The sequence below is a fragment of the Leptidea sinapis genome, chromosome 19, assembly GCF_905404315.1.
Source record: "Leptidea sinapis chromosome 19, ilLepSina1.1, whole genome shotgun sequence".
In the NCBI taxonomy this organism is placed as follows: domain Eukaryota; kingdom Metazoa; phylum Arthropoda; class Insecta; order Lepidoptera; family Pieridae; genus Leptidea; species Leptidea sinapis.
In genome coordinates this window covers 8,745,983-8,756,379 of record NC_066283.1, presented here as the reverse complement: position 1 = coordinate 8,756,379, position 10,397 = coordinate 8,745,983, and the positions used below count along the sequence as shown (strand labels likewise).

Below are 10,397 nucleotides of genomic sequence, written 5' to 3'. Positions count from 1 at the left end.
GAACACTCCCCGTGATAAATGCGGTAGAAGACACACAATGAAACGACGTCTCTACGCAACGCCAAGTGATCCAGCCATTCACAGAGCGCTAGGTCCCCGACAATTCGAGCTGCTCTGCGTTGCACGCGGTCAAATGGATCGAGTTGATACTGGGGTGCGCCAGACCAGAGATGACAGCAATACTCCATGTGAAGCCGGACCTGCGCTTTGTAGAGCGCTAGAATGTGGGCCGGCTTGAAGTATTGCCGTGCTCTATTTATGACGCCCAGTTTCTTCGAAGCCAATTTGGCTTTGCCCTCCAGATGGCCACGGAATTGGCAATCGCTCGAGATTTCGAGACCCAGTATTCCGATACTAGGCGAGGCTTTAAGGGAAGTGTTCTCGAAGAGGGGGAAAATGGGGGTTTTCTTAAACCTGTTAACGCGTGATTTTCTTCCGTCCCCTTGTGTCATGGTTTTGCTAACTAAAGCTAAGTTCTCATTACTTACACTAATGTGTAGGATAAGCTAATTTGGCCCTATAATAATTTGGCCCGAAATTGGATTTTGTGGATAAGTGTGTCACAAATAAATCGTTAAAATTAACTCAGCCATGTTATGTGTTATTAACCTTACTCATCTGTTGACGGCTAACGTAAAAATAGTATATTACGCACCTAGGGAGAAAAGTAGGTCATTCTCACCCGCGGACCATTGAGCCCAAGGCGAGGGTGACAATCGCTGGTGGAAATGTTGAAATGATAAAAATCCTATGACTAAAAGACGAAGAAGAAAAAAAAGGAGTTTGGTACCTTGTTTTTGGAATTAATTATAAATATATTAGTATGGTGTTTTATTTTTAACTGGGATGGGGAGATCCTAATTCCTAACCCAGAAGAGATACAAAAAAACTGTCTGAGGATTTATCTGCTCTTATTTTGTGAAAAACTTTTGGAGTAGTATTTATTTTGGTTAAGCGCGAGTTGTTCATAAAATGTTCATGTGAGTAATTTTAATGATTTTTTTTAATGCAGTTCCACTCAGTTTCATGTGAGGATTGTTTTATTGTATCGGAAGAAAAAAATCTATGCTGTAGAAGTTTAAATTTAAGCTGTTTTCTCTTAATAAAAGCTACTTCATGCAAAGTCAATACTGACACGTACAATTTTAGTCCATATTTAAGTTAGACAAGAATTAGATTAAAACTTCCCCATACGGTCCTAAGTAAGAAACATACTGTACACGACAAGAGTATTTGCAGCCTTTTTATGATATCCATTGGTACTTGAGATGCACTCATTGGTGGGATGTACTCTCAACTTGATTTGATTTAATTCCTTTCAGTAATGATTAAATTTAAAATTTTAGACGAAGAAGATGTACAGTTAATGGTAAGTGATACATCGTACACATTACAATGCCACGCCGCATCAAAATTACACATTTTTAAGATAGAAAGAAAAAAAAAATTACATGGTAAAAAAAAATATTGACCTCAACTACAGTCAAATTGTCATTAAAAAATAAATTACAACAAAATATAATAATCCGTTAAGATGTAGAAAAACTATAGTATAATGAGAATTACTGAGTGTACATTTTTTAAATTAAAATAACTTAAAAATAGCCTTTCGTCTTACACTACATTTTAAAAAGAACATTATTCTGGCTTTAAATAAAATAAATATTAATTTATCTGCTATTTTATTTATATTTATGTACCTATTATATTAAATATTATATAAAAGTGTCAGTTTTTAGTTAAAACAATTTGATTTATCATACCATAATTACGAAGTTTTCTTCAAATAATACATGAAGCAAAACAACTTAGAGTAAATAACTGAAATAACTTAAAGCTTACTTATTGTGTTAAACTATTACTGCACTTAATTCTGTTCGTATAAAATAACTAAATGGATAGCAATTGGGCTTGTCCACAGTATATGAACTACATATAAAACTATAAAGTAATCCATCAAATAAGAATTTACCAATAGTAATAAAAAAAACTAAATGGTATTCTGTCTGTCTGTTATTATAGTAAACAATAATTAATACATGAATTTTAAAACAGGGAAAGGTTTTTTACTTTATTGTGCGTGACAAACTACGTCTTACACTCGCGATTTGTATGACACTTTATGTTAGTGTGCGTGCAATAGAGGTTAAATCTAAACGGATTTTTTTTCGACGTTTTCACAGCTGTCATAGTCCATCTAGACGTGTACATAGTTTAAGGTATTCTCAGTCAAAATAATATAAGTCAATAATTTTTAATAAGATTTCTTAAACGTCTAACTTATTAATTAATTCCATGTTTCAGCGTAACGGAAAAATAAGGAAAAACACGTTGAAGTACAGCAATACGCGAAGTGGAAATGTTAGGACATAAATATTATTCACTGAACTTTTCAAAGTGTGCAACATATTTTTCTTTTATTCATGCTCAGACATATGGCGTTCCGTTGTACGTACGATCTTTCTTCTTTAACAAAATAAACACTTCGCTTTGAGACGGAATCTTTGTGAGTCAACTGTAAGTCAACTTCAAATGTTTTATGAATGAGCTTCTATGCAGTTTAGCTTTAAGTTATTCATTCTATTGGAATACAAGTGTACTATACTATACATTGTTTTCTCACAAATAATATAGATGTTTAGGATAATGTTTCTGACGCATTCTTCAGATATCTTAAGATTATCCCCTCTTAACTCGTAGGCCGTCCCCTTTTGATGTTAAACCGCTATTCATCTCTTTCTATCAAGATTTTTTTTTAAGAAAATCACATTTCTGTATCATGAAATCCATCGCTTCAAAACACTCGAATTTAAATTCTATTACTGGAAAATAGTGTCCTTATTTTCACAACAGTAAAACTGCTCATATGCCCTTTTTGTACATAAATAGTTGAAGCCTACAATGAAAGACTTAAGAATTTGTTGGTGTATTATAAAAATCGTTTTATTCACTTTGATAATAAAGTCGGATTTTGCTTGACACGTGGACTTGATAAAGGCTGTTTTGTTGAATGAACGAGTATGAAAAGTTGGTAAGGCTGTTTGAATTGGTGACTGAAACATGCTTTCAGTCGCTACACGCGTGCCGTGGCAGACAGACCTATTCGAACCATCGGCAAAAAATGGCGGTAACTTTACGATAGCGTAAAAGTATTTTACATAGACAAAGTAATTTTTATACAAGTTTAATTCTATAGTGAAAATATAGTTTGAGGCTTTTAATAGCGCACAAGATTTTCGAATGTAAGTGAACTGTGATTTATAATTAATATAATATCTATATTTACTGAAATAGTTATTCGATTAGTTCTCCCTCGCTTTTTTAATTTTTACATAGAAAAAGGAATATTGCTATATTCCTGTTTTAAGTCTTATAGTTTCAGAGATATATTATCGGTTATTTTTTCAGTGAAATTTCTTTAATATTTTAAATTACTTGCGGAAAAATATCAAATACCCTTAAAAATACTAAACTGAAGGTAAAGATAACCTTAGTACTCTCTACACAAGTTACTGGAAGGAAGTTATTTAATAATTACAACATAAAAAAACATTACAAAAACACTGAGCTTATTATTAGTATATTTGAGCACTTTTTATTTTCTGGAACCATTTATGATTAAAAATGACTTATTAACTTTTATATCCTAACATCATAAAAATCACTCGATAAATACTTTTTATTTTTTATACTAACAGTAGGATGATAAAAATATATAAAATTACTCTTATAGTATCTACTCATGTTATATAAAATATATATAATAGATCAGAACTTACGTAAATAGTTTCTAAATCGTTATTCAAATAATTACTAATCGTTATTCTTTTTTAAATGATGATTTAGATTAACTTAGTTTTAGTGTCGCAAAAAAATTATAACACCACATTTCTACGTATCAAAATGTTTTAAATATCAAATATTTACTGGTTATTATCATTAATATTTCTACGGAAGATATACGATTAAAATTATAAATTTAATTAAAAAACCATGACTCATTTATTAAGAGTATACAAGTCTTGCGGAGAGCAAGGCATTAGCTAATTACCTCGACTGCGCACATATTTTTATTTTATTTACAATATTTTCATTTCAAATCCCAACGGCACTGGGTTTCTATTTAATATTATATACTACTCTTAATGTTAAATACTTTTGTATTTTATTTTTATTATTTATTATAAGTGGGAGAGTTTCTTGCGCCGCTTCTTCCCTCTCAGAGCGCCATTTGTTTCCGAAGCGTTAGTAGTATTTAGTGTATTAGAAATGACATCAAAAAGAATTCTAAACGAATCAATTTTCCTCGTACAAATGAATAGTTAAAGTTTTATGCAAACATTAACGTACAGCGACTCACATAATATGTCGCCGGAATACATTGTTATAGTCCAGTAATTGCAACTTGCAATATACGTACTCCGCGCGATCTAACGCACATTGACTCACCGCGTATCGATCAATGAATCAAACCGTAAATCTTTATATTAGTTCAATATGCACATTTTATTTCTATCAGTTTATCTTTGCTTTATCAAACAAAATCGTACTTCGCAATAAAAGCGCGGCGGCACTCTTACTGTTAACAAAATACAGTCTGCTGACAGACATAGAGAGGAGTTTTCATAATAGGGTACGGAATCCTTTTTTTTATGGAATAGGAGGACAAACGAGCGTACGCCTGTTGTTAAGTGATCACCGCACACAATCTCTTGCAACACCAGAGGAATCACAGGAGCGTTGCCGGCCTTTAAGGAAAGTGTACGCGCTTTTTTTGAAGGTACCCATGTCGTATCGTCCCGGAAACACCGCAAAAGGAAGTTCATTCCACAGCTTTGTAGTACGTGGAAGAAAGCTCTTTAACCGCAACGTGAAGGACCGCCACACATCCAGATGGTGGGGATGATATCCCAACTTGTGGCGTGTCGTGCGAAGGTGAAATTCGGCGGCAGGAATCAGGTTAAACGGAATCCTTAAAACTACTTTGGCGTTACATAATTTAAAGATGTAATGGGCGGAGCCCCTATATGTTTAAGTCCCTATATGTTTAAGTTTGCCTTTGCTGCTTTTGAAAATATAAAAAAACGGCTTTCCTAATCACTGGAACTTCCAAAGTGCTTTTTGGAAAAGTTGTTGGATATTAAAAGCATCCACTTTGTTAGGTAACAATATTACTTACATTTGGAAATAGAAATGAAAAAGATTTAATATAAACTATAATCCTAAAACTATGCAAAAAAAAGTCTCCTTTACATGAAAAACGGAATCGCTTGTATGTCAAATAGCTACTTAAATTATTGCTGTATATTTAAAGTCAATTAGTATTAAACATACAGGAATAATAATGTGGTATTCGCCTAAAATTAATCAATCGAAACTGTAATTTAAACAGCCAATGCAAAATCCCCTTTGAAAATAATATTCGGCAAATGAATATTCCGAGTATTGCAGTCGGAAACGCGAATACCAATGCCAGGATTTAATTCCCTTGACTGTTGCGAATCGGTGCATATTTTTTCATTAAAACCCATTCAATATGACGACGTGGCTTTGAAAAAGCGGACCTTTTCAAAACTATTCCCCGACATTCCGAGTCGCTCTGCCCCCAATCTATTCAACTCTTTTAACATAACGTTATTGACATTCTTAGTTTTGAAGCCCCAGTATTTTCTTTCTGGTCATAATTACTACCTGACGTAGATGACGTCACATCGTCGTTTTGTTACGGTGTGCAAAACAAGCATTATATAAATAAACTACTATTTATTTTTTCAGTATTATTGATTGATGTAAATGTGTTGTGATGCTGATAATTATTATTATAATGATGAAAAATCAATGAAAGCATCTTCTAGGCTATGTACATAGAGTATTTATTTTTCTGACAGTACTATTATAGCGACACATAACAACAGAACTATTAACAACAAAAACGTAACAATGAGAAATTCAAACATAAAGCAGTGAAAGTACGCAAATATTACACCAGTGGGAGGCTCCTTTGTACAGGATGCCGGCTAGATTATGGGTACCACAACGGCGCCTACTTCTGCCGTGAAGCAGTAATGTGTAAGTATTACTGTGTTTCGGTCTGAAGGGCGCCGTAGCTAGTGAAATTACTGGGCAAATGAGACTTAACATCTTGTCTCAAGGTGACGAGCGCAGTTGTAGTGCCGCTCAGAATTTTTGGGGGTTTCAAGAATCCTGAGCGGCACTGCATTGTAATGGGCAAGGCGTATCAATTACCATCAGCTGAACGTCCTGCTCGTCTTGTCCCTTATTTTCATAAAAAAAAAATACGACATGTACCTAACGGTAATAAATCTGCAAACCGTAGCGACGCAACAGGACGAGCGCGAGGGGGTGAGAGGGAAACGGGAGGGGGCTTCACGTTCCAGTGAGGTCTAGATATTATGGCCGTGTACTCGTACTATGAAATTCATGTGCTGTCAATTAATTCCTATACACAAGCACCTTAGTGTTAACAATTTAAAGAAAGAACAATAAAAACAGGATTCTCATGCATAAAATATTCATTGTAATCTTACTTCCTTTCAACCTTTATGGCGCGGCCTTACTGAATGTGAATATTTTTGCTTTATTGTATTATCCAGGTAAAATATTATTTTACCCCGGCTATGTCTGTTTAACTCAATTCTTTTATACGCTTTCTATGTATTTTCTATCGCCAGAACGTGTTTCGTTTGTTAAATGGCTGTATCACAAATCTCAACAATAAGACGATCGTAATTTGTTATTTTTCCAACCGCTTATTATAAATGAAAAACTTGCAAAACAACACAAACACACCTAAAAAAAAATTTAACAAAAAACAACCGACTTCAAAAACACTATTCAAAAACAATAGATATATAATGTGTACTAAAAAGTACCTATAAAAATAATTCCGTATTTTTATACAATCTAATTAATTAATCTAATTCTAGTTACGATTATTGCTATTTTTGGAATTATGATGATTTTTGATGATTGAATTAACAGATTGTATAAAAATACGCAAATATTTTTATGCTTTTGAGTGCACATTATATCTATTGTTTTTGAAAAGTGTTTTTGAAGTCGGTTGTTTTTTTTTTATTTTTTTTATTTTATGATTTTTAGTGAATTTAAAGTACACTAACTAACAATTTGTCTAAATATGTGTAGATATACTAAATTTTTCAATACAGCCATGAACGTAAGTGCTTCACAATTTGATTACAGACAGAAATTATTCTGTCACAGATCGCGCCCTTACTACAGTAAGTCTTACGACACAAACAATAAAACGACTTACAAGTCGTTAAGGAGTCCCATTCATCATCATATTCGGCTAAGATAATTACTAGACCATAACTATGTGTTGGTGGATGACTTAAATCCGGATAGCATAAAAAAAATTCGGCCGAGTATTGTTAATTTGCTCCTAATAATTGAAGAGTTCCGTTACTTTGTCATGGATTCCGTAATCAGAACCTAACCAAACTCTCACCAAACTATTTTTGAAGAATAATTTCTTTTTCCTTTCCAATAAAAAAAGAATCATCGAAATCTGATGGCGTGATATTGAGTTATTCGTAAATTTATCATCTACGTTGTTATACGTATGTATAGAAAATTTAAGATTTTTATGGTTTTCTCATGGATGCCATTATCAGATCTGGACCAAATTACAATGGGTCCACACGGGAAGCACCAGCTTTCAAATAAAAAAAGAATTATCAAAATCGGTTCACCCAGTCGAAACTTTTGAGGTAACACAAAAATAAGAACATACCGACGAATTCAGAACCTCCTCCTTTTTTGAAGTCAGTTAAAAATATAAATAATATTATATTCGTCGTATATGTATATGTAATTTACAGACAAGTAATGCACTTACAATTTGTACGGTTTTTATTGCAAGAAAGCGTGAACAGTGGTAAACCCATACGATCGGGTGCCCATCACCTGACCTGTCCTCCAATTAAAAAAAAATATAATAATTCTAAAATACGCAGCGCTCAATACAAACGATAAGAAGATAAATTGCATTTAAAATACTCATTATTACGGCGAATAATGACATTTTTGAATATGAATATATTCTCATTATGTTAAGAATTTTTATGTTGGCATTTTCAGTTGTAATACAATCATGTTTCTAAAAATGTACATAATCTTCATATAGTTTACCTGTTAACTTACTATTTCCTACCAGCTCTGTCTATGAGTCGATGAATCTATAGAAACGACCATTCCTTAGCTAGTCTGATACATTATTAAGAAGTAACAACTAATTGATTTAATGATACACTAAATTCTGATGAAATCCCCGCACGATTAGTTGGGGTCAAGCCAGGAGCCCTATTACTAAAATCGAAATACGATGTTTCGGTTGACGAATCATACATTTTCCTATTACGAAGGTGTTTCGGATCCGGAAATCGATACAAAGTTCGCGATAAGACATTTTGTCTTTCGATTACCTTATTCCCAAATTCACTTGAAATTTACTTTTTCGTTGTTTGAGATTAATAACTCGTAACTACAACCTCATTTTTTTGGTTATGTCTGTGGTTCCGAAACGAAATCCGTCCGCAATATACGGATCCGAAGTACTTTGGTTATATGATTTAATTTGAAGTCCGTCGTTCTTTCGTTTCGGACGAAACTTCGGCTTTCGATTTCGGTAATAGACCTCCAGCATCTGAATGACGTCAAAATGACGTCACGCTTATACTTAAAATCGCGACTACCCGCTTAAGTAATGCCAATATTATTACAAGGTTTCGTATTCGTGTCGTTTTTTCTGATGTGCTTATTGCAATATTTCCATTATTATTTGCACTTTCCTAAAATTCCGGGAACGCTCCTGTAATCCCTCTGGTGTTGCAAGCTGGTATAGATATCACTATCAGGTTACATGTACTGGCAAAGACAAAAAAGTTAAATATATATATAACTTATTTGTTTGAATTTTATATGAATTGTGAACCTTTCATTATTAATTATTACTAATTCAACTTCAGACCACATTCTATATTCAACTATAATTAACCTTAAAATAACTTGCAGTGGTTTTATATATATAATTTAGGGACTGGATAATGCACTTGCCTGTCCTATTTTTGCTATTGAGATAATAATTTCGCCTAAAACTTAATTAAGAAAATTGACGCTACATTCATAAATAGGCTAAGTTAAACGCAACAACTTTTCTTGAGTTTTCGCGACACAAATAACTTTGTAGACTTTAATTATGCCTTTCTTTGGTTAACATTGTTGAAGGGGCCTCTGTCGGTCACATAGACACCCATTAGTAGACCGTGAAGCAGGGTTAACGACCAGTTTGCGTGATTCCGCATTACTTTATGTTATCTATATGAGGTGTACAAGCCCAAGAATGCGACACCCGTATAATACTGGTTACAGCGATATAGAATTTTTAGAAATATCAGGTTAATCTTGACTTGTTTATCGATCATAATTGTAACAAAAAGCCAATGCTTGTGTTTTATATATATTTAAGTTTCTTGAGTAATTGCTTCTCTCATTATTATTGGAAAGAAGACTTCATTCCCATGTTATATTCAAATTCAAATATTTTTATTCAAAATAGGATGTGACATCACTTATTGAAAGTCAAAAAAACTACCACCCATTCCAAAATGAATGCCTCAGGCCTGAGAAAAATGGGCGCAACAAACTCAGCGGGCTTTTTTTTTCATCAAAAATATGATTTACAATTAAAGGAACATATACAAAGTAACACTGTACAATTAAACTTATAATTTAATAGCCCGAGGGCGGTCGTTCCATTCCCAATCTGTGGTATTATTAAGAAAGTCATTTATGTTATAGTAACCTCTACCACATAAACGTTTTTTAACAATTCTTTTGAATAACGTAATACTTTTGTTTTGAACATTTTCTGGGATTCTGTTGTAAAAGCATATACAAGCACATACAGGCATTATAAGCTTATTTCTGTTCCTTGTTTTAACATTATGGTTATGACAGTTTCTCGAAAATTTACTTATGTGCCTATGAACATACATTACATTATCAAGAATATATTGAGAAGCAACAGTCAAGATGTTAATTTTTTTTAATTTTGCTCTCAATGATTCCTTAGGGCCTAGGTTATAAATAGCGCGAAAAGCCCTCTTCTGCAACACAAATATTGTATTAATATCGGCAGCTCTGCCACACAGCAATATACCATAGGACATAATACTATGGAAGTAACTTAAGTAAAAAAGTCGCGCCGTAAATATGTCAGTTAATTGTCTAATCTTTTTAACCGCGTATGCTGCAGAACTAAATCTGTTCGCACAATCCTACAATATGGGGGCCGAATTGTAATTTGGAACCCAGAGTAATGCCAAAAAATCCGTTTGCTTGCATCAACATTT

At 33.2% G+C, this 10,397-nt stretch overlaps 1 protein-coding gene across 1 annotated transcript in view; it reads left to right on the top strand.

The window, feature by feature from the left end:
* The first annotated feature begins 3,084 nt into the window (after positions 1 to 3,084).
* Positions 3,085 to 10,397, top strand: part of LOC126969776 (carbonic anhydrase-related protein 10) — a 58,450-nt gene continuing 51,137 nt past the window's right edge. The window contains exon 1 of the mRNA XM_050815338.1: positions 3,085 to 3,242. The gene's annotated coding sequence lies outside the window, so the exon portion shown is untranslated. The remainder of the gene's footprint in view (positions 3,243 to 10,397) is intronic.